We start from the raw sequence: 24,288 nt of genomic DNA on the forward strand, positions 1-24,288 counted from the left end.
TTTAATAGAAGTCTCAAAAGTACCACTTATAATTTTTTCTAAATTTAAACATAACATAGTTTGAGAGAACCAATTAAATACAGTGGGAGGATTAATTTCTTTCCAATTCAACAATATAGATCTTCTAGCCATCAGAGTTAGAAATGCAATCATTCGACGGGCAGAAGAAGATAAATGCAGTGAGTCTAACATTGGTAAACCAAAAATTGCGGTAATAGGATGAGGTTGTAAATCAATATTCAAAACTGCAGAAATAATATCAAAAATATCTTTCCAATATTTCTCCAAAAATGAACAAGACCAAAACATATGAGTTAAAGACGCAATTTCAGATTGACATCTATCACAAATAGGACTAATATGAGAGTAAAAATGAGCTAATTTATCCTTGGACATATGGGCCCTATGTACGACCTTAAATTGTATTAATGAATGTTTGGCACATAACGATGATGTATTAACTAATTGAAGAATTCTATCCCAATTCTCATTAGAAATAATAAGACTAAGCTCTCTTTCCCAATCCTTTTTAGTCTTATAAAGAAGCTCTGAATGTATCTTCATAATTATATTATAAAGTTTTGAAATAAGCCCTTTTTGAAAAGGGTCTAATTCAAATAAACTCTCCAAAATATCTGAAGGCACAAAATTTGGAAACGTAGGGAGTACAGAACTTAAAAAATGTCTAATCTGTAAATATCTAAAAAAATGAAATCTAGGCAAGTTATATTTGTTGGATAATTGCTCAAAAGACATGGAATAATTGTCTAAAAATATATCAGAAAATCTTAGTAATCCCTTAGTTTTCCAAGCTGAATAAGCTTGATCTATAATGGAAGGGTGGAAAAAACAATTAGATACAATAGGACTATTTAAAACGAATTGAGTCAACCCAAAAAAATCTCCGAAATTGAAGCCATATACGCAAAGTATGTTTAACTATCGGGTTGTCAATTCATTTTGGCAATTTAGAAAGAGCAAAAGGGAGAGAGGTCCCTAAAATAGAACCCTGAGCATAAGCTGATACAGATTTAGTTTCTAAACTCACCCAACAAGGGCCGAAAGATCCACCCCCATCTTTCAACCAACATAACAAATATCTAATATTAACTGCCCAATAGTAAAATCTGAAATTAGGTAATGCTAACCCGCCTTCCTTTTTTGTCTTCTGTAAATATATTTTACCTAACTTGGGATTTTTATTCTGCCATATATATGAAGAAATTTTAGAGTCAACATTAAAGATTTCAGGATAAAAATTGGTATCGCTTGAAAAATATATAAAAACTTAGGTAAAATAACCATCTTAATAGCATTAATCCTACCTATTAGGGATAAAGATAAAGGTGACCACTTAGTAAACAAACCTTTAATCTGATCAATTAAGGGTAAAAAATTAAATCTAAATAAATCTTTATGGTTTTTTGTGATTTTGATCCCTAAATAAGTAAAAGAATCATTAACTAATTTAAAAGGTAAATTTCCATAAATTGGGACCCGTTTATTCAAAGGAAACAATTCACTTTTATTAAGATTTAACTTATACCCAGAAAACTCACTAAATTAAGCCAATAATGATAAAACTGCTGGGATGGATTTCTCCGGGTTAGAAATGAATAGTAATAAATCATCTGCATACAAAGATAACTTATGAATATCTGTCCCACGATTAATACCCAAAATATCCTGTGATTGTCTGATGGCAATTGCCAAAGGTTCTAAGGCAATGTTAAATAGTAATGGACTAAGAGGACATCCTTGTCTAGTGCCCCGAAATAGGCGAAAAAAGGGAGATCTTTGATTATTGGTAAACACTGAGGCTACTGGAGTATGATAAATCAATTTAATCCATGATATAAATATCGGACTAAAATTAAACTTCTCCAACAGATTAAATAAGTAAGGCCATTCAACTCTATCAAATGCTTTCTCCGCATCTAATGAAATCACGCATTCTGAAGTGTCATGTGAGGGAGTATAAACAATATTCAACAATCTCCTAATGTTAAAAAAAGAATAACGATTTTTAATAAAACCGGTTTGATCATCTGAAATAATTTTGGGTAATACCTTCTCCAATCTAGATGCCAGTAACTTGGAAAAAATCTTGGAGTCTACATTCAATAAAGATATAGATCTATAGGAAGCACAGTTAGTAGAGTCTTTATCTTTCTTCAATATCAGAGAAATGGAAGCTCTATAAAAAGATTGTGGCAAATTCCCCAATCTAATGGAAATTCAAAGTACATTTATTATCAAAGTATGTATGCCATATATCACCCTGAGATTTGTCTTCCCTACAGACAGCCACAAAACAAAGGAACACAAGGGAATCCATTCAAAGACCATCAACCACCCTCCCAACCGTGGAAAAAAAGGGGAGAAAATATTGAATTGCTCAAATGGCAACCAAAAAAAAAAGCGAGAAAAAAAACAGAATAAAATACAAAATCAAGGAGTTCAGGCATATTCAGTTTCATTATCTGCAGGCCAACCCAATTCAAAATAGCAACAGAAAAAAAGTGACCTGAAGCCAGAAACACATGATGTGAACTTCAGAGTCCAATCTGTAAACCACATCTATTATACCTTGCCCAAGACCTCCGACAGCACTGGGAGGGGTGGGGGGATGGGAACAAGAGCATTTGAACACAGGGACCTTCCTTTGGGAGCAGCTACATCATTAAATTCAATTACTGAAATGTTGAAAAGGACCCTTATTTTCAACAATTTAAAGTCTGCTCTCAGGTTATCTCTCATTAATTGGGGAATAAACAACAGTTTGCAATGTGGAGACAACAGATTTCAACAAATTGTTTTTGTAGACCATAACTGCAATGATACATCTAATAACATCAAACTCAAAAGGCCTTTTTAATGAACTTTTGTTGATGAACTAAGATTCTCTTTTTCTGCAGTGTCATTTAAATAAACCACTAAGAGCATAACAGCTTTAAAACATACGTTAGATGACTGTACAATGTAGCACCTGTGAAACAATTTATCATTGACACTACTTCTACAGTTGAAGAATTGTGACAAAGATACCCATTGTATTTAAATACATTCAGCTCTCCAGAAGATTAGTGTGAACAAGTATGCACTCCAAATACAAGGTACACTTAATACAAGGTGTCCTGGTGAGTCACGCAGAGCGGGAGACTCCAAAGTTCAAGGCCGTTCTGCACCAAGCTAAAGAATTTCTATTACAGTTCAATTAATAAAAAGGTGTACACACCCACTGCTAAAGAAAGAATTCGTATTTGCATTTAATGGCCTCATTCTAAATGGCAAATATTTGGTTTTGAATACTCTCTCCCAACAATTTCTTGGGTCGATGAGATTAGGTAGAATAACAGCTCAGCATAGACAAGATGGGCCTATTTCTGGGCTGTAGGGCTCTATGACACTAAATAGGGTAGAAAGGGATTCATTTAAAGGCAAACCTATGCTGGACTACTATAACTGTGTTAAGTAAACACCATCCCACCTCCAATTTTATTAAAGTCAGTTATTGAAAAAAATCTTTTTAAAATAGTCAGGGACATTAAATCCCTCAATTTTTATTGTAAGTTTTTAAGTCGCCAGCATTTCTGACACTCTGCAGAGTGCCAATGAGACCAGGCAAGTGAGATCTTACCCAAGGTGCTGTGGAACATCACAAGCTATATGTAAAGCAGATACAAATCCTGGATCACACTGTAGAAAAGATAGCCTTTGGGTTAATTAGCTTTTTCATTTCTCCAAAATTGCTGCTGGATTTTCCCCAATGTGGAAAAAAAACATTAATTTCATGTATTAATAATTTAGGCTTTGCAGAACAATCATTTAAAAACTAGATCTAACATACACATGCCGGGCACCTTACCTCACAATCAACCCAGGACTGGAGGTAAACTTTAATAATATCTCAAGCAAGCCCAACAGATGAAATTGTGGAATATTACAAGAAAACCGCTCTGAATCCCCAATCATAAACACCTTTCAAAAGAACACATGAAAATAGGAATAGACAAATCAGCCCCTCAAGCCGGTCCTATCATTCAGTATGACCATGGCTGATCTATGCTGACCTCAGCTTCTCTTCTACGCCTGTTCCCCATAACCCACAATTCTTTAATTTTTTCAAATCCAACTACTGTAAGTTGTGATAGAGTGAACGTTTCCTGCAGCGGGGGAGGTCTAGGACCAGAGGGTAGTCTCAGAATGGAGGGATGTCTATTTAGAACAGAAATGGAGGAATTTCTTTAGCCAGAGGCTGTGGAATTCATTGCCACAGACGGCTGTGGAGGCAAAGTCATTGGGTCATTCAAAGCAGAGGTTGATTGATTAGTAAGAACATCAAAAGTTATGGGGAGAAGGTGGGAGAATAAATCAGGCATGATAGCATGGTAGAGCAGACAACGGCCTCCAGGATTCACTATGCTTACAGAAATTTTATGTTTTTTTTAAAACTCAGTTTTAAATGACTGGCCCTTATTCTGTAGCTATGTCCTCATGTTTGCAACTTCCCCAACTTGAATTGACTTTATTTCTTACGTACTTCACATACTTGAAGTAAAAATCTTTGTTACATTTCCATCTCATTGTACAATTTATAGTAATTTGTAATAAATAGCATGTACCACAGGACAGTCAATTTAGCATAGAACTACAATTGTATCAGCGTGAATTAATCAGTCTGCTGGCCTGGTGGAAGAAGCTGTCCCAGAACCTGTTTGTCCTGGCTTTAATGCTGTGATACCATTTCCCGGATGGTAGCAGCTGGAATCGTTTGTGGTTGGCGTGACTCAGGTCCCCAGTGATTCTACAGGTCCTCCTTACACACCTGTCTCTGTAAATGTCCTGAATAATGGGAAGTTCACATTTACAGATGCACTAGGCTGTCTGCACCACTCTCCGTAGAGTCCTGCGATTAAGGGAAATACAGTTCCTATACCAGGCAGAGATGCAGCCAGTCAGGATGCTCTCAACTGTGCCCCCATAGAAAGTTCTTGGGATTTTGGGGCCCAGACCAATCTTCTTCAACTGTCTGAGGTGAAAGAGGCACTGTTGTGCTTTTCTGACCACACAGCCAATATGTACAGACCATGTGAGATTTTCGATGATGTTTATGCCAAAGAACTTAAAGCTGTTCACCCTCTCAGCCCCAGATCCATTGATGTCAACAGGGGCTAGCCTGTCTCCATTCCTCTTGTAGTCCACAACCAGCTCCTTCGTTTTTGCGACATTCAGGGAGAGGTTGTTTTCTTGACACCACTGTGTCAGGGTAATGACTTCTCTGTAGACTGCCTCATTATTATTTGAGACAAGGCCAATCATGTCATGTCATTAGCAGTTTGGAGCTGTGGGTGACGACACAATTATGGGTATACAGAGAGTAAAAGAGGGGGCTTAGGACACAGCCCTGAGGGGTACCCGTGTTGAGGGTCAGAGGGGCAGAGGTGAGGGAGCCCACTCTTACCATCTGCCAGCGATGTGACAGGAAGTCCAGGTCTCAACTGTGAAGGCTGAGGTCTCTGAACTTCTTGTCAAGCTTGGATGGAATTATGGTGTTCAATGCTGAACTGTACTCCAAGAGCAGCATTCTCACATAAACATCCTTCTCCGGATGCGCAAGGACGGTGTGTAGAGCTGTGGCTATTGCATCATCTGTTGATCGGCTGTGAGGGTAGGCAAATTGTAGGGGATGCATTGTGGGTGGTAGCAAGCTGCAGATGTAGTCCTTGACCAACCTCTACAAGCATTTGCTTATTATTGTGGTGAGTGCAACAGGCCACCAGTTATTCAGACACGAATAGCGGAAACATCTCAACATTCATCCCTTCAAGCTCTCTTAGGATCTTATTCGAACTGAATAAGATCTTCTCTTGCAGCCTCTTATTATAGCGACCCCTTCATTCCAGAAATTAACCTGATGAATCTAGTTTAAAAATCGCCTTCAAAGCTACCCTAACATTTTCAGGGAGAACTCAGGAAGTCAGGCAGCTCCTATGGAAATGAATAAACAGTTGACGTTTCAGACTGGAGACAAAGGAATCTGATAGAAGAGGAGAGTAAATTCTAAGAGGAGATTCCTCCTTCTCCAGCCCTTTACCTTTTCCAGCTATCAACTCCCCATTCCTCACCCCCCCCCTCCCCCACCTGGCTTCTTCCATCAACTTCTTGCTGGTACTCCTAATCTCCTCACCAACTTATTCTGGCTTCTTCCCCTTACTTTCCAGTCCTGATGAAGGATATCAGCCTGAAACCTCCACCTTTTATTCATTTCCATATATGCAACCTGACCTGCTGAGTTTCTCCAACATTTTTGCGTTGCTCTGGACTTCCAGAATTTGCAGAATCTTTTGTGTTTATCATTTTTAGGCAAGGGGTCCAAAACAGCATGCAGTATTCCAGGTGCTGCCTCAAGCACCCGTACAAATGCAACAAAAGTTTCCCCATTCTGAAATTCCAGTCCCTTGGCATTTTGGCCTCTGGTACATTTTACAGTATAGTACTTCCTTAACTATTTGTTGCTCAACCTGCTAGTTAACTTTTTTTTAAAGTTTCACTAATGCATCTATTTGAAAGCATGACAAAATATTTAACATTGTATAATGTTGCTATACAACATTCCATTTTGCTGAAATGATGCTACTTTTAGTATTCAATAATCATGTATTAAATCTCATTGTCAAAGTCAGGTGTTTTTTTTAAACATACAAGGAGACTTTACAGTATTTTGAATGTCTATTAAGGTTATTACATAAAATCCATACTGAATTGAAAAACCTAAAGGAATCTTGTGACAAGCACTGCAATACAAGTGGTTTATAAATCCATTCCCAAATCCCAAAAGAAAATGCACACATTCACCTGACCTGCAGAGGAAAATAAACTTCTTGGGACAACAAAATACTAGCATGTATTTTGATATCAACCAAGACGATGATGCCTGTGCAGCATTTCGGATGGTATCTTCTTCTTTTCAAGAAAAGCATAATTTATTTTTATTCATGTGGGTGAAATCCAGAGGATCAAGAACCCAGCAGTCATGGGAAGAATGTATAAACCCTTTACAGAAAGCAGTGGGAATTGAACCCGGGTCACTGGTACTGTAAAGCGCCGTGCTAACCATTACACTAACTATATCTGATACCTTACATCTAGGTCCCACATCATTTATGAAGATTGAACTCGATACTTTGATAAGCTGTTTTACGAGAGGAATGGCCAAAAAGCCATTTAAACTTGTCCTGACTACCTGCACCAGGACTACAGCCCTCCATATCCCTACTATCCATGCACTTATCCAAACTTCTCTTATTGAGCTTGTAAGCACCACTTGTGCTGACAGATTGTTCCACACTCTCACAACCCTCTTGGCTAAAAGTTTCCCCTCATGTTCCCCTTAAACTTCTCCCCCTTAACCCTTGACCCATGACCTCTAGTTGTAGTCCCACCCAACCTCAGGGTAAATGCAAAAAGGCTTTTTCCACTATCTATACCCCTCATAAAATTTGTATACCTCCATCAAATCTCCTCTCAATCTTCTACATTCTAAAGAATACAGTCCTAACCTATTTAATTGTTCCTTATAATTCAGATCCTCTAGACGCAACATCATTGTACATTTTCTCTGCACTTTTTTAACCTTGTTTACATCTTTCCTATAGGTAGCTGACCAAAACTGCACATATTTCTCCAAATTAGGCCTATCAACATCTTATACAACTTTAAGATAACATCCCTTCTGCTGTACTCAATACATTGATTTATGAAGGCCAATGTACCAAAACCTTTATGACCCTACCTACATGTGACACCACTTTCAATGAATTATGAAACTGTATTCCCGGATCCCTTTGATTTACCACACTGTGTGTCCTACCATTCACTGTGCAAGATCTACCCTAGTTAGTCCCACCGAAATACAAAATCTCACACTTGTCTGCATTAAATGACATATGCCATTTTTGGTACATTTTTCCAGCTGATGCAGAACCCTCTGCAAGCCATGATAGCCTTCCTCAGTGTCCACTACACCCTCAAACATGGTGTGATCTGCAAATTTACTGATCCAGATCATTGATCTTGATGACAAACAATAGCACCAATCCCTATGGCACATCACTTGTCACTGGCCTCCAGTCTGAGAGGCAACCACCTACTACCACTCTCTAGCTTCTCCCACAAAGTCAACATCTAATTTATTACCATCTCTTTCCACCCCCCCCCCCGCCTTTCTTTTTCTATTTGCATAGTTTGTTTACTTCTCTACACTGGTTATCCACCCTGCTGGTGCAGTCTTTCATCAATTCTAGTGTGGTTGTTGAATATGCCTACAAGAAAATGAATCTCAGGGTTGCATATGGTACAGATATGTACTTTGATAATAAATTTACCTTGAACTCAAATGCAGGATTTCCCACTACTTGACCCTCAAAATTATAAATTCAGGATCACTTGAACCTTGCATTATTGCAAGGCTGATTTATTATCCATCTCAATCCCATTCTCTTGCCTTCTGTCTGCAACTTTTGATACCTCGACTAATCAAGAACTCATCTACTTCCACTTTAAATATACTCAATGATTTGACCTTCACAGCCACAGATACCACCCCCGGCTAAAGAAATTACACCACATATCAGTTCTAAAGGGACATCCTTGTATTCTAAGTTGTGTCTTCTGGTCCTTTCCACATCCATTCTAGAACGCAGCAAAATACAGGGAAATCCTGGAGGAAAATCTGATACAGTCTGCAGAAGAAATGTCACCTGGGAGAAGATTTGTTTTCCAGCAAGACAATGACCTCGAGCATAAAGCCAAAGTTACACAAGAATGGCTTAAAATCAAGGTTAACATCCTGGAGTGGCCAAATCGGAGTCCAGACCTCAATCCAACTGAGAATATGTGCCTGGACTTGAAAAGGGCTTTTCACTCATGCTCCCCATGCAATCTGACAGAGCTTGAGCAGTTTTGTAAAGAAGAATGAGCGAACATTGCACTGACCGGATGCACAAAGCTCATAGAGACCTATCCACACACACTCAAGGCTGTGATTGCTGCCAAAAGTGAATCTACTAAATAATGACTTGAAGGGGGTGAGTAATTATGCAATTATTTTGTGTTTAATAATTGTAATAAATTTAGACAAATTTGTAGAAATTTGTTTTCACTTTGACATGCAAGAGTCTTTTCTGTTGATCAGTGTCAAAAAAGCCAAATTAAATCCACTGTGATTCTATGTTGTAAAATAATAAAACATGAAAACTTCTGGGGAGGGGAGGGGAGAAATACTTTTTATAGACATTGTACATGGACTGTGGAGGTATGGAGGCTATGGTCTGGGTGCAAGTCAATGGGAGTAAGCAGTTTAAATGGCTCGGCACAAATTAGATGGGCCAAAGGGACGGTTCCCACGCTGTATTTTCCTGATTCTATAACTGGACCTTCTTTTAAAAAGTTATTGATGACAGTTGCATTTTGCATCTGCCATCAATTTTAAAAGTTTATTCTTTAAATAAAATAAGCGCAAATGCTAACAAAAAGAGCAGCAACACTTCGCTGAGCTTACTCCAAAATATCAAAACTAAGTAGTTGTTCATGGTTGTCAATGGCCATTTCTTACACTAATGTTTCAAGTCATTATCTCTGCTTTCAACATGCTATAAATGGCAGCTGTCACATAAGCTCCCGTGCCTTCTTTACTTATTTAAAAGTACATACAAGAGAATGAATTATTTAAATATCAGTACAAACAGCTCACTTACCAAATGCAAAATTAGAACACAAAAATAAACTTGTTTTCCATCTTCAGTTTATATATATTTGTAAACCATTGCAATGTTGCAGGATTTAGGAATGTGTTTATTTTTAAATTTCTAATTAAACAAAAGCTTTGAATATAGAAGTGATGCATTCTTCTGAAAAAAACTGTAAAGCATATAAAGTTCTTTCCAAACACAGATGCAGAACCATGCACTATAACCAACCATCCAGGGGGTCCCAACAGTTTTTTTTATGCCATGGACCAATACCATTAAGCAAGAAGCTCATGGACCCCAGGTTGGGAACCCCAAATATGTCATTTACATTTTTCAAAACCAATTCTTGTAGTTTCTTAGTAGAGTGACAAATTAGAATGCTGTAAATATATCAAACATAACACATAATATGTACAACTTAGTTTGAAACTATACAAAGGAAATAAATGAATAGCCAGCATCTCTGTTAGAAAATGGAGTCAACACTCTGGGCCACGACCTTTCATCAGTGACAGGAAGAAAACAGAAGCCAGTATACAAAAAGGAGCACAAGCTAGCAGGTAATCGGACCACACATCAACCTTTCCCCCCTCTCACCTGGGGTCATTTCAACTTCATAGCAGTTGCCTGACCTGCAGAGTTCCTCCAACATTTTGTGTGTGTATTGCTCAAGATTTCTAGCATCTGCAGAATCTTTTGTGTGTATCAGTTGAATACATTTTTTTTAAACTCAATAGTTTAACATCACATTTTGAAGACCAACATATTACTGGTCACTCTCCATTTATCAATGAAGTAATCTTAAGAAAGATAATGATTTTTAGTTTGTTCACACAAACCCACATCCAGAATTCTCAAGTGGTTATTTACAACATTAGAAACTGACAAATCAACTTTTGTTTATTTAAACCAAAGTCCCAACCCACTGAAGCAAAACATAATAAAGTCTGTCAAGAATACTATTGGCCGAGTACAAGATTCAAGTGAAATGGCCAGTAACCCAGTCAATTGGCATCACATTTACCACCTACATTCATTCTCTCCAGTACCAGTTCACGGCCTCTCTGTGCATCATCTACAAAGTGAGACAGATCAGCTGGTTGAGTGGTGTCGTAACACCACACACTTTTTGCACTACTTAGTTACATTTTTTTTTGTATTTATTGCAGCTTATAGTATTTTTAAGTATCACACAGTATCGCTGCCACAAAAGAACAAATTTCACAATGTATTAGTGATAATAAACCTGATTCAGATTTCAAAAACAACAGGCACATAGGTGTACCATCACCTATAAGAATACACCATAGGGGCAGCAGGCCCATACACTGCCTCACAGCACCACTGATCCAGGTTCAATCTTGCCCTCTGATACTGTTTGTGGGGTTTGCATTTTTCTCATGTGGCTGCACAAGTTTCCTTAGATTTACAGATTCTTGGGCTTTGTAGAGAAAACAATATTGCCACTAGTGAAGACAAGTGGAAGAAATGATAAGAACGGTTATAAGGAAAGTTAGCAGCAAAATTGAAATCTGATTTGGCTCTGACTTGACACCATCTGCCAGCCTCCCTCCCCCTCCCACAGCTGGAGGAAGGTACAGGGATCTCGAGTCCTGGGAGAGGTTTGATGAGTGTGGTTTGGACTCATTTTTAGAAGCCTCTGTAGTTCATGTTATGTGCGTTTCTGGTTGCTCCACTTTTTGCACTATTTTGCACAACTCTGATGGGAGTTGACTGACTCTGTGACCTGCAGTGAGAGGGAGTAGGTTCAAAAGGGGATGTGAGGAGTAAGTTTTCTTTTCACTCAGAATAGTACATGCCTGGAATGTACTGCTTGGTATGGTGGGTGAGGCTAATACTTTAGAGGCTTTTAGAGATATTTATTTAGGCACATGCACGTAAAGAAAATGGAAATATACTGCATAGACATTGTGGAGGTAGGAGGGATTAGTTTTTGTGCGTTTTAGATTTACTTTAGCTAGTTTGGCACATCATTGTGGGCCAAAGGGCCTGTACTGTTCCATGTTCTATCAACACTCCTAGGTGGTTTCAAGGACTTGTAGTTTGATTTTTAATATTGTGTGCTATTTGCTCATTTTTTGCCATTTGCACGATTTGGTGTTTTTTGCACATCGGGTGTTTGATGTTTTCTCTGAACAGTTTCCACAGTACTTCTTTGTTTCGTGGCTGTCTGTGGGAAGAAATCTCAGGGCTGTGTACTGCAAGCACACTTTGATAATAAATGTACTTTGAATTTTAAATTTACAGGATGAATATCCTCCTATGAAAAAAGGGAATATTCAAGAATTTAGTAATGGCAATCGACTGCCATTCCTTCACGTTTGGCAAGTTTAAATCCTGGAACTACTATCTCACCAGTGGTGTACAAGCACCTGCAGTAGAACTTCAGTGAAATAACCTGCATCCTCAAATAAAAACCTCAATACTACTCTTAAAAATCTAATATTCAATATATCTTAAACTCTTAATTCTAAAGAATACTGAGTTTATGGATAAACATTATGTAAAAGGAAATACACCAATTCTAATTCAATTGTTTGGAATAATAAATTTCAATACACATTACTCTAAAGCCTTCTATTCACTGACAATATCAACCCAAAATGCAACCAGACAAAATGCTGGAGGAACTCAATAGATCACTCAGCATCTACGAAAGGAAATAAACAATCAACAGCTTCTAAAAAATTTATTCCAATTTAGAATTAACAGTAGGAGATAACTGGCATATCAAAGGAATAAAGCCAAAACTGATAAAATATGGCAAAGAAACAGGACATTTATGCCATTAAGTGGTATAAAAAGAAAAACAGTTGAAATCACAAAGCTAGGTTAGCTAATGTTAAACACCAGAAATTCTGCAGGTGCTGGAAGTCCAGAGCACACACACAATGCTGGAGGAACTCAGCAGGTCAGACAGCATCTATGGAAATGAATAACAGTTGACGTTTCAGGTCAAAACCATTCTTCAGGACTGAGAAGGAAGGGAAAAGATGCCTGAACAAAAAGGTAGAGGAAGTGGAAAAGGGGATAGCTAGAAAGGTGATAGGTGAAGCCAGCTGGGTGGGAAAGGTCAAGGGCTGGAGAGGAAGTAATCTGATAGGAGAGGAGAGTGGACCATAGGAGAGAGGGAAGGAGGAAGGGGCCCAGGCGAGGTGGTAGGCAGATGAGAAGAGGTACTTGAACGTGGTAGCGAGTCTGCCTGACTACATGGTCGAAGAGTTGAAGGACAGCAGTGATTTTCAATAAACTCAGGTCGAAGAGGAGAGTTAAACTTCTTCAGAGGATGCCCACCCGGAAGTTTAAATCTTCTCTTGGAAGGGAGTTAAGCAAGCCCCTCTCTCACTCCTCCCTCTGTGATCACTGTTGTTTATTCAATTCCTTAAATGCTGCCTAACCTGCTGAATCCCTTCCGCATTTTGAGTGGTTAGTTAACGCGTTGCAACTCTCCGGTGAACCAGTTTCCAGCACGTAAAAGGTACAGTGGATGCAGAAACTAAAACTGAAGTTAAAGGGCTCACACCGCTTTAATCCAATTGACTACTTTTTTTTTGCAAAAATACTGAATCACAAATACAAACACCTGCTCAAATATATAGCGTAAAATCATTCACTCCACGGAAGAATTTATATTGTACTTGCAGTAAACAAAATTATAATCGCCTGACCCATTTGGATAATTCCACAGGTTTAAAGGGAAATCCGATTACTCTAACCCACTTCTTTAATATACACCTTATTTACGTATGTGTTTCCACATCTTGAACCAAAGGGGAACAGCGGGATATTTTAATTGTGCTTTCTCAGTATCTGGACACACAAGTCGTTTTGTGTGCGTTGGTTTGGATTTCCAGCATCTGCAGACTTGCTGCTGCACTTCGAGGGATACCTACCCTGCAGAAGTTCAGTGAGACCATCTCTCCGGGCTCTCCTCCGCCCTCCGACTCCAGCCGGCCTCTTTCCCCTCCCCACCCACCTTTCAATTCTGGCATCTTCTCTGTCCCGAGGAAGGGTCTCGGCCCGAGACGGCAACAGCTTCTCCATTCCCGTAGATGTTACCCGACCTGCTGAGGGTGTTGCAGGTGAAGTCTATTTCCGCACAATCCCATTCCGACTGCAGTGAGCAGGTTGACCCAAGCAGTAAGGCCGGGAAACCGGTCCCGGCCAAGGCAGCGGCCGGTCCCCGTCCGGCGGTGGGGGGAGGGGGTGTCGCAGCCCACCGACACGTGACAGCCCGATTCATTCATAAAACCAGAACCCCGCCATTTGCCCCTTCAAATAGAACCAAAGTTCGAAAATAATGGAACGGCGAGCCGTTAAAAGCGTTGCTCACACCGGGAGCCCAGAGAGGGCACGGACATAAACAGGCCGGTGAGGGATGGGCGCCTTCGTACCCTTGAGATATAAACACCCCGAGTTTTTATTTCACGTCACGGCCATTTCTCACCTGACACTCAAAGCAGCTGCGAAAACCTGCCCCCTTAACGCGATGGGGAAAGGTAGTCCAAGGGCGCACGCCAACGCTGTGCTTAACGAGTATTTTTCCTCAGCTTCCCCTCTCTCGGTCACTCCAGCAGCCTCCTAGCCGACATCCCAACTTTGCTCGGCGTCTCCACCTGCCTTTTCCCCCGCCTCGATGCCCCCCTTCACTCGGCGCCGACACTTCAACACCGCCACCGCGGCTGCGCGTTGCCGGCGGGCCGCTTCTGCGGCTGCGCGTGGACGCTACCTCTTGATCCGTATTGTCTCATGTGGAGACGGTGGTTCTTACACAACCAAATCATTAGAGATTATCCGTACAAATACATAGACCTTAGGACAACTACACGCCTGCATCATATTCCAATCTCAACTGACTTATACACAGTCGATCAAACATGTATGCTGTTGAGTAAAGCCTTCCATTGTGAGAATACTGAAATATATTTAATGGATCCTACTTCGTACATCTTAAATTATTGATAATGTTGTCCCTATATTCCTGTAGAATGTAAACTTGACTGTAATCTACAAACAGAAGATCAAGAAAACAAGGAAGGTGTATTTACATAGAAATCTGTGAAATAATGGTTGAAGCAGAAACCATGTAAACTGATAATTATAAGACACGAAGGAAAAGGGGAATGAACGCTCGGAGAAATAATGTGAGCATGTCAGATTGGTGCCACAATTACCAACTAGAAGGATTAGCAAACATCAGCTTGAATGGGTGGCGGTGAGGAGTTTGCTCCTAATGGTTTAATTTCCTTGTTACAGGTGGTCACAAAATTCCAGATACACAGCTACCAATAGGTTTGAAACGCAGGCGAACGCTGGGGAATAAGAGACGAAAAAGGCATATCAGGAAAGATCAGAGAATGATTGAAGATGTAGACCAATGAAGAAAAGGGGAGGGTAGCGTGAACACTGGCAGTGCAATACAATACAGGGTAACACACACAAGATGCGAGAGGAACTCGGCAGGCCAGGCAGCATATCCATGGAACTTAACAAACAGTCGACGTTTCGGGCCAAGACCTTCTGAAATGGAAGGGAGAAGACGCCAGAATAAACAGGTGGGGGGAAGGGTAAGAAGAATAGCTAGAGGGAGATAGGTGAAGCCAGGTGGGGGGGGGGGGGGGAGGTGAAAGGCTGGAGAAGAAGGAGTCTGATAGGAAAGGTGAGTGGACCTCTCCTAAAAGGAGGAGGGGCACCAGGGGAAGGAGATAGGAGAGAAGAGGTAAGAGGCCAGAGTGGGGAATAGAGGAAGAGGGGAGGGGGAGGGAAAAGATTACTGGAAAGAGACATAGATATTAATGACATCAGGTTGGAAGACAAGTGTTGCTTCTTCAACCTGGACTGCCCTCATCTTGGCACAAGAGGAGGCCATGGACCCACATGTCAGAACTGGTCACCAGGACGTTCCGTTTTAGGTGGATGGAGTACAGATGTTTGAGACAGTCTGAAAGATGGAGATGGGTGCCTGTCCTCACTGAGGGCTGGATGTGAGGTTTGATCAGTATAGTTTAGAGAATAACATCTCATCTCTGCATTGACCTGCTGGAAGGGTTCAGCAACTAACTTACGTCATTGGATACTTTACAGGGGAATTTCACCAAAAGTGGAAGTGATGCCTGAATCATTGGATGGGTGAAATGGAAGCTATTCTCAACCTCTTGCATTTTAGTGGAAGGGAACAAACCATTGTTGGTCATGGTGAATTCACAGAGTCAGTCATGCTCAAGATGGATTTTTTTTGACAATGTTTTATGTTTTGATTGACTGAGATACTGCATGGAATAGGCCCTTTAAGGCACATTGCCCAGCAATCCCTGATTTACCCCTAGCCCAATGACCAATTAACCTACTGGCTGGTACTCCTTATGACGGTGAAAGGAAACCAGAGCACCCGGAGGAAACCTGCGTGGTCACAGCGAGAATGTGACTATTTTCAAACTATTTACAAGCAACAGCGGGAATTGAACCCAGGTCACTGGCTTTGTGCTAACCGCTACACTACCCTGCCACCCCCATGATTTTGTGCATAAGTTGATCATTTCAGTTAAGACAGTCTTCATAGTCCCCCACTTCATCTCCATTAATTGTCATTGTATTAGCCTGCACCTGTTCCCTCATATTAATTTTGTTCTCCAGTCACTCTGATGGGGTGCAAGTTCAGGCAAAGATCCCAACACATCCATGTTTTGTTTTGTTTTTCTCTCTCTGAACATTGGGTTTTGTCAGTTTTCTTTTTATATGGGCTCTTTTTGGCTGCCTGTAAGGAGACAAATCTCAAGATTGTCTAATGTATACATGCTTTGATAACAAACATTTATTCATCCAGTTTTGGACATAGGGTAAAGAATTATACAGCATTTGTAAAAAGGTCTTTATTAAGTGCTTACTGAGATAAACTGAGTCGATGCATCATGCAAGTCAGAAGGTTAACTTGGACAGCTATAAAAAAGCTGAGGTAATAACAGCAGCTCAATGACTGGGGTTTCTACAGGAGTACTTCACCACGTGACTCCCATCGATCAGAAGTGTGATGGAATACCCCTCGTGTAGCTAGTGGAGCCCAGCTCTGACAGATCACCCAGGAAACCCGTACATTTGGTTAGCGCTTGAGTGACCAGCTTCAGCATTCACTCTCGATATCACCAAGATGCAGTGGCTGGAATGCGCAGCATCTAATAAAATGGACCACAGCAGTTCCCCAAATCTGTACTCGACACTCAGAAAGATAAAGGATGATAGTTACTATTTTCATGTATCATCCATTTGTTATGTGCCATACTGTATGACATTAGCAATCATAAGACCAAAAGATTTAGGAGCAGAATCAGACTGTTTGGCCCATCAAGTCTGCTTCACCATTTCATCACGGCTGATTCATTTTCCCTGTCCATCGCAATCACCTGCCTTCTCCCGTTATCCCTTCATGCCCTGATCAATCGAGAATCCATTAAATATACCCAATGACTTGGCCTCCACAGCTGCCTGTGGCAATGAATTCCACAGATTCACCACCCTCTGTCTAAAGAAATTCCTCCTCATCTCCTTTTTAAATGAGTGTGCCTCTATTCTGAGGCTGTGTCCTCTGGTCTTAGACTCCCCAACCATGGGAAACATCCTCTCCACATGAACTTTGTCCAAGCCTTTTAACATTTGATAGGTTTCAATGAGATCCCTCTCATTCTTCTGAATTCCAATGAGTACAGGCCCAGAGTTGTTAAATGTTCCTCATATGATAAGCCTTTCAATCCCAGAATCATTTTTGTGAACTTCCTTTGAATCCTCTCCAATGTCAGCACATCCTTTCTAAGATAAGAGACCCAAAACTGCTCACAATATTCCAAGTGAGGACTCACCGGTGCCTTATAAAACCTCAACATTACATCCTTGGTCATGGTCTTTCCATGACCATGATTGTTTGTGACAATTTTTCTTCAGAAGTGGCTTGCCTTCTTCTGCATAGTATGTTTACAAGACAAGTGACTCTAGCCTTTCTCAATACCCTTCAGAGATTGTCTGGCTGGCGTCAGTGGTCATAAAAACATAAGAAATAGGAGCAGGAGAGGCTGATCTGGCCGCATAGCCAGGTCTTATGATACGCACCAACTGGTCATATGTCCCTGATCAGGGGTCTAAGCAGGTGGTAAATCCTGTCCAAGGGTGACCTGTAGGCTAGTGGAGGGAAGGTGGAGGGAGGCACCTTATGCCTCCTTTTGTAGAGATGTATCTCCATCCCACCACCCTATATTTTTGGAAATCTTTGCCATATCATTTGGGCATATCTTGAGTATTTCAGTTAAGGCAGTCTTCATTGTCCCCCACTTCATCTCCGTTAATAGTTATAAACTTACAACTGTTCCCTCATGTTAATTTTGTTCTTCAGTCACTCTGATGGATTACAAGTTCAGGCAAAGATCCCCACGCATCCATGTTTTGTTCTGTCTCTGAACATCGGGTGTTTGTCAGTCTAATTGTTTTAGTGGGTTCTTTTGGATTCCTTGTTTTGTGACTGCCTGTAAGGAGACAAATCTCAAGGTTTATAATGTATACTTACTTACTGCCCATTACACTGCTGGCATTTGGGGCAACAATGAAGATCCTTCATCTCTGACTGTACGTACCATCACACACAGATAAAGAAGGACTCTTTATTGCTGTTCTTGTGACTATTTTTTGACCAGTCGGTATTGTTAGCTTTGAGCCAAACCCCCAAGCTGAAGAACCATTGGACGACTTTTAGTTTGTCCTCTACCCTTTGACCTGCTCGGCATAGGTGACCCTACTAAGAGCCAAAGCATGAGGCCCTGACTGTAGCCACAAAGCTCTCTAAGTCATTGATATACACAAGCCTCAAAGCCACAAAAAGGTTGGGGGCTTCCTGGAGAATAATGTATACATACTGTACTACACTCTATTTGATCTTGTTCATAGTTACTATTCTATAGATTTGCTGAGTAAGCCCGTGGGAAAATGGATCTCAGGGTTGTATATAGTGACATATATGTACTCTGATGATAAAATTTGCTTCTAATTTTTTTTAAACTATATAAATGTGCTTTGAACTTTGAACTTTGTACTACAAAAGGCAGGAACAATTTGAGACTAAGTGCTTTTAAAGAGACTGTGAACAAAAATGCCGGAACAATTTAGCCTAACCTTCATCAGTTCAACCCCTACAATCAACTTATCGTCTTATGCAAATACCTGTAAAGCATTTCGCTGAACAAGAAAAGAGCAGTTAAGCTAAGAGCCAATGCGTTTTCATTGCTAAAGAGTTGATCTTTTGTCCGTAACGGACTGTTATTTTCCTTCTACTTGCTTATTTATGGAAAAACAGTCTCTTGAGAATTGTTTTATAATGATCGCAATTTCACAAGGGAAAAGGGAACCAGATGTGTTTGGATTACATCAGCCAACTAACCAGAGGTTTCCACCATCTGTTTTACCGCCTAAAAGGAGTAAGAACGTTGCACCAGTTCCAGGGCCCGCACTGTGAAATTCACTTATGAATGGACAATGGAAGAACATGTACCAACCTGTGAAACCAGGCACTGTGCTGCCTAACGAGGAACACTTAAAGATGCTATTAAAGGACACGTGTTGTGGCACGAGAAAGCAAAGATGATTTGGGATAAATAGAATTCATGGCAATTATCTATTGTTGTTCTAAAAATGTACTGTCTTGTTCTTCCAACAGGAATTTCCCAAGTGTTTTTCACCTGAAATTTAACATATTCTCAGAGAATTGGTCTGAGTAGCTAAAAACAGCTGAGTATCACGTGCAAATCCAGGCTATTTATATGGAGATGGCAAAACTGGATCCATGGCACTGATTTTTGGAGGAATATCCATTTTAAAATGTTCCACTTCCTGTGAATTCCTGCTTTCCTCTTCCTAACCAACTACATATCTATAAATCAAACTCCATCCATCTCAATTATTATTGGTAATTTCTTGTTGAGAAAATCCTTAAGTTCTAAAATAATATGAAGCACCTCTACTCCATCCACCATGGAAGCAGGACTTCCCAGTGGCAAAATACTTTAATTGCAATTTCTTTTCCATTCCAACATGCCGTCCATGGCCTCCTCTTGTGCCAGATGAGGTGGAGAAGCAACGCATATAGCACCTGGGTAGTCTCCAACCTATTGGCATTAATATTGATTTCTCCTTCTGATGAACAAAAATTTCTAACCCTCCTCTATCCCCCACTCTCTTTTACCTTGTCTCACCTGCATATCACTTCCCCAGTCCCTTCCTTCTTCCCTTTCTCCGATGATCCACTCTCCTCTCCCATCAGATTCTTTCTTCTCCAGCCTTTGACCTTTCCCACCCACCTGGCTTCACCTATCACCTTCCCCTAGCCTCCTTCCCCTCCCACCACCTTTTAATTCAGGCATCTCCCCCTTCCCTCTCAGTCCTGAAGAAGGGTCTCAGCCCAAAACGTCAACTGTTTATTCTTTTCCATAGATGCTGCCTGACCTGCTGAGTCCCTCCAGCATGTTGTGTGTGTTGCAAAATGATAAATAAGTTCTTAAAAGTTCACTGAAGAACACATTATTTCAAAACAATCAGAATACATTAATCTTGGCCTAAAATGAAATATGAATTTAACTGTAAATTGGCAGACTTTGAAAATGAAATGTTGATGTCTAACTCCAACAACCACTAATATGAAAACATCCCTTAAGAGAGGACTTCTACTATGCATTATAAGTAACAAGAATAGCTGTTCTTTATAAATAGATATATAATGTTGTCACTGATCATAATAAACCTTTTTGTAAGATATGTATTATCCACTCTGGACACTACCACTAGATGGCGCATCCACACCTCAAAGCAGCTTTGCCTGGATAGTAAACCGAGGAATTACTCCAACAGAATGAACGACTTTCCGTAAAATGTGTCTATTGGCAGATCTAAGAACGCATAATTCTAGCAATGGCAGATGAAAATAAGTAAAACAGGGAGCAGTGTCTATATGCAACTTCAATGAATTTATTGCAAGAGCAAATCTGAGTAAATTAGTATATACATTATAAAATTTGCCGACATAGGGAAGTGTTTATTTCTAAGTATTGTTTTGAAATTCTTATAAATAAGACGGCCACATTAATAACAGCAGATAACACGTATTCAGTAGGCAAATATGCCTAAAAGATTATTGTTAACGTCACGGCAGTTGAAGTAGAACTACACATTCAAATTGCGATCATTCTATTTACACAATGTTTATTTTTAGATAAGCATCTCAAGAGCAGAGGCATAGAAAGCTACAACATTTCCTGCACTGCTGCGGGAAGTGATTAAAGCAATTGGCTATCTATCGTGCTTTTAGAAAGAAGTTAGACAAGTATGCGCTGGGTAATACAAATAGTGAGTGGCTATCAGACAGGTACCAGTATTGAGAGATGGGGAACAAACATTGTTGGCATGTAGTAAGTTCAGATAATACCAGTCACACTATCTCACCATAAACATTCAAAGGTTCAAAGTGCATTTATTATCAAAGTATATATGCAGTACACAACCCTGAGATTCGTCTTCCCACAGTCACAAAACAAACAAAACCATGGAACCCATTCAAAGAAAAAGCTCAACTCCCCACCACGTGCAACTAAAGACAAATCATGCAAACTGCAACAAAAAATGAGCGAAAAACACAGAACATAAAACACAAAATTGAAGGAGTCCGGGCATATTCAATTCAGCTCAGTGTACGTTACCTGCAGGCTGTCCTGATTCAAAATAGCAACAGAAAAGGAGTGACCAGAAACCAGAAACACATCATAGTGTGAACTATAGAGTCCAGTCTACAAACCGTGTTGATTAAAGCTTGCAAGGACCCAGGATTCCAGCACCACCCTCCCGCAGCATCCAGCGAAAGGATGACCATTCGAACGCAACATTCCAGTGGGATAAAAGCAGGAAGTGCTGGAAATACTCAATTTGAATATTTAACTGATTCTCTCACCACAGATGCTGCCTGGTGCACTGAGTGTTTCCTGCACTTCTTTGCATTGCAAGTGTCTGGACCTTGTTGTATCTTTGTGATTAATTGGGAACACAAGATATTCATCACTAGAACCTTAGCAGCCCATCAGCGACCAACGCTGAATTTCAGTAAAGGATACAAGTATTTAGTGGAATTGTCAATAGCTTCTGTGGCATATCTGTATTTGAGATCAAGTTTTCAAGCTTTGCAGCGACGTTATCCATTCTTCTCTGCCCTGTCGCCTGTCCATGTATAGTTCTTCCTACTGACTTACCTGTACACATGCGATTAGTAAGTTTGGGGATGATACCAAGATTGGTGGAGTTGTGGATAATGTAGAGGACTGGCAAAGAACACAGCACAATATAGACCAGTTGAAGGGATGGACTGAGAAATAGCAGATGGAGCTTAATCTAGATAAATGTGAGGTGTTGCACTTCAGTAGGGCAAATACAAGGATTACAGTACACCGTTTAGGGCAAGGTCCTTATCACTGTTGCTGAGCAAACAAATATTGGGATCCAAGTTCATAGCTCCTTGAAAGTGGCTACACAGGTCAATAAGGTGGGTAAGAAGGCTTATGGAATGCTTGCTTTTAGTAGTCAAGACATTGAATTCTAAAGTCAAGCAGTTATGTTGCAACTTTATTAAAGGCTGGTTAGGACACATCTGGAATATTGCATACAGTTCTGGTTGCCCCACTGTTGGAAGGATGTTGAGGCTTTGGAGAGGGTGCTGCAGAGGTTTACCAGGATGCTGTCTGGCTTAGAGGGCAGGTACTATAATGAGAGGCTGGATAAAGTTGGGTTGTTTCCTCTGCAGTATGGGAGGCAGAGGGGAGATCTGATGGAGGGTTACAAGGTTATGAGAGGCATAGATAGAATATCTTTTTCCCAGGGTAGGTGAGGGTAGGTTCAAAGGGGATGCGAGGGGTGAGTTTTGGATGCCTGGAATGAGCTGCCGGGTATGGGGTAGAGGCAAATACATTAGAGGCTTTTAAGAGATGTTTGGATAGGCACATGGATATAAGGAAGACAGAGGGATATGGACATTGTGTAGGTAGGAGGTATTGTGTGTGGATGTTTCGGATTTGATTTTTAGCTGGTTCAGTACAACATTGTGGGCTGAATGGCCTGTTCCTGAGCTGTTCTCTTCTATGTTCTGTGGTCTAAAAGAGGTAATGATATGATGTGTGCATCGAGGACTGTGGGTGTTTGTGTAGAACCTGGTAACCACAAGACCATAAGAAACAGGAGACAATTCAGCCCATCGAATCTGCTCCACCATTCAATCATGGGCTGATCCAATTCTTCCAGTCATCCCCACTCCCCTGCCTTCTCCCCATACCCTTTGATGCGCTGGCTAATCAAGAACATAACTATCTCTGCCTTAAATACACCTATTAAATTACCACCATCTGACTAAAGTAATTTATCCACATCACTGTTCTAAATGGACGTCCTTCAATCCTGAATTTGTGACCTCTTGTCCTGGACTCCCCCTACCATGGGAAATAACCTTACCATATCTAATCTGTTCTGGCCTTTTAACATTCACAATGTTTCTATGAGATTCCCCCTCATTCTCCTGAATTCCAGGGAATACAGCCCAAGAGCTGCCAGACATTCCTCATACGGTAAACCTTTCATTCCTGGAATCATTCTTGTGAATCTTCTCAGAACCCTCTCCAATGTCAGTATATCCTTTCTAAAATAAGGAGCCCAAAACTGCACACAATACTCCAAATGTGGTCTCACAAGTGCCTTACAGAGCCTCAACATCACATCCCTGCTCTAATATTCTGTACCTCTAGAAATGAATGCCAACATTGGATTTCCCTTCTTCATCCCAGAATCAACCTGGAGGTTAACCTTTAAGGTATCCTGCACAAGGACTCCCAAGTCCCTTTGCATCTCTGCATTTTGAATTCTCTCCCCATCTAAATAACAGTCTTCCCATTTATTTCATCCAGCAAAGTGCACGACCATACACTTTCCAACATTGTATTTCATTTGCCACTTCCTTACCCATCCCCTAAACTATCTAAGTCTCCCTGCAGGCTCTCTGTTTCCTTATCACTACCCACTCCTCCACCTATCTTTGTATCATCAGCAAATTTAGCCACAAATCCATTAATCCCATAGTCCAAATCATTGACATACATTGTAAAAGCAGTGATCCCAACACTGACCCATGTGGAACTCCACAGGTAACTGACAGCCAACCAGAATACGATCCCTTTATTCCCACTCTCTATTTTCTGCTGATCATTCAATGCTCCACCCATGCTAGTAACTCCTCTATAATTCCATGGGCTTTTATCTTGCAAAGCAGTCTCATGTGCGGCACCTTGTCAAAGGCCTTCTGAAAATCCAAGTACACCACATCTACTGCATCTCCTTTGTCTACCCTGCTTGTAATTTCCTCAAAAAATTGCAGTAGGTTAGTCAGGCAGGATTTTCCTTTCAGGCTTTGGCCTATCTTGTCATGTGCCTCCAGGTACTCTGTAATCTCATCCCTAAC

The 24,288-nt window shown here is 40.5% G+C and overlaps 1 protein-coding gene across 2 annotated transcripts in view; it reads right to left on the reverse strand.

Annotated features, from left to right (window-relative positions):
- rab3ip (RAB3A interacting protein (rabin3)) overlaps nucleotides 1-14,473 on the reverse strand; it is a 53,256-nt gene extending 38,783 nt beyond the window's left edge. For both annotated transcript variants that reach the window (XM_059978456.1, XM_059978455.1), the window contains exon 1: nucleotides 14,221-14,473. The gene's annotated coding sequence lies outside the window, so the exon portion shown is untranslated. The remainder of the gene's footprint in view (nucleotides 1-14,220) is intronic.
- Between the last annotated feature and the right edge of the window lie 9,815 nt (nucleotides 14,474-24,288).

This window comes from Hypanus sabinus, chromosome 8 (assembly GCF_030144855.1).
Source record: "Hypanus sabinus isolate sHypSab1 chromosome 8, sHypSab1.hap1, whole genome shotgun sequence".
Classification (NCBI taxonomy): domain Eukaryota; kingdom Metazoa; phylum Chordata; class Chondrichthyes; order Myliobatiformes; family Dasyatidae; genus Hypanus; species Hypanus sabinus.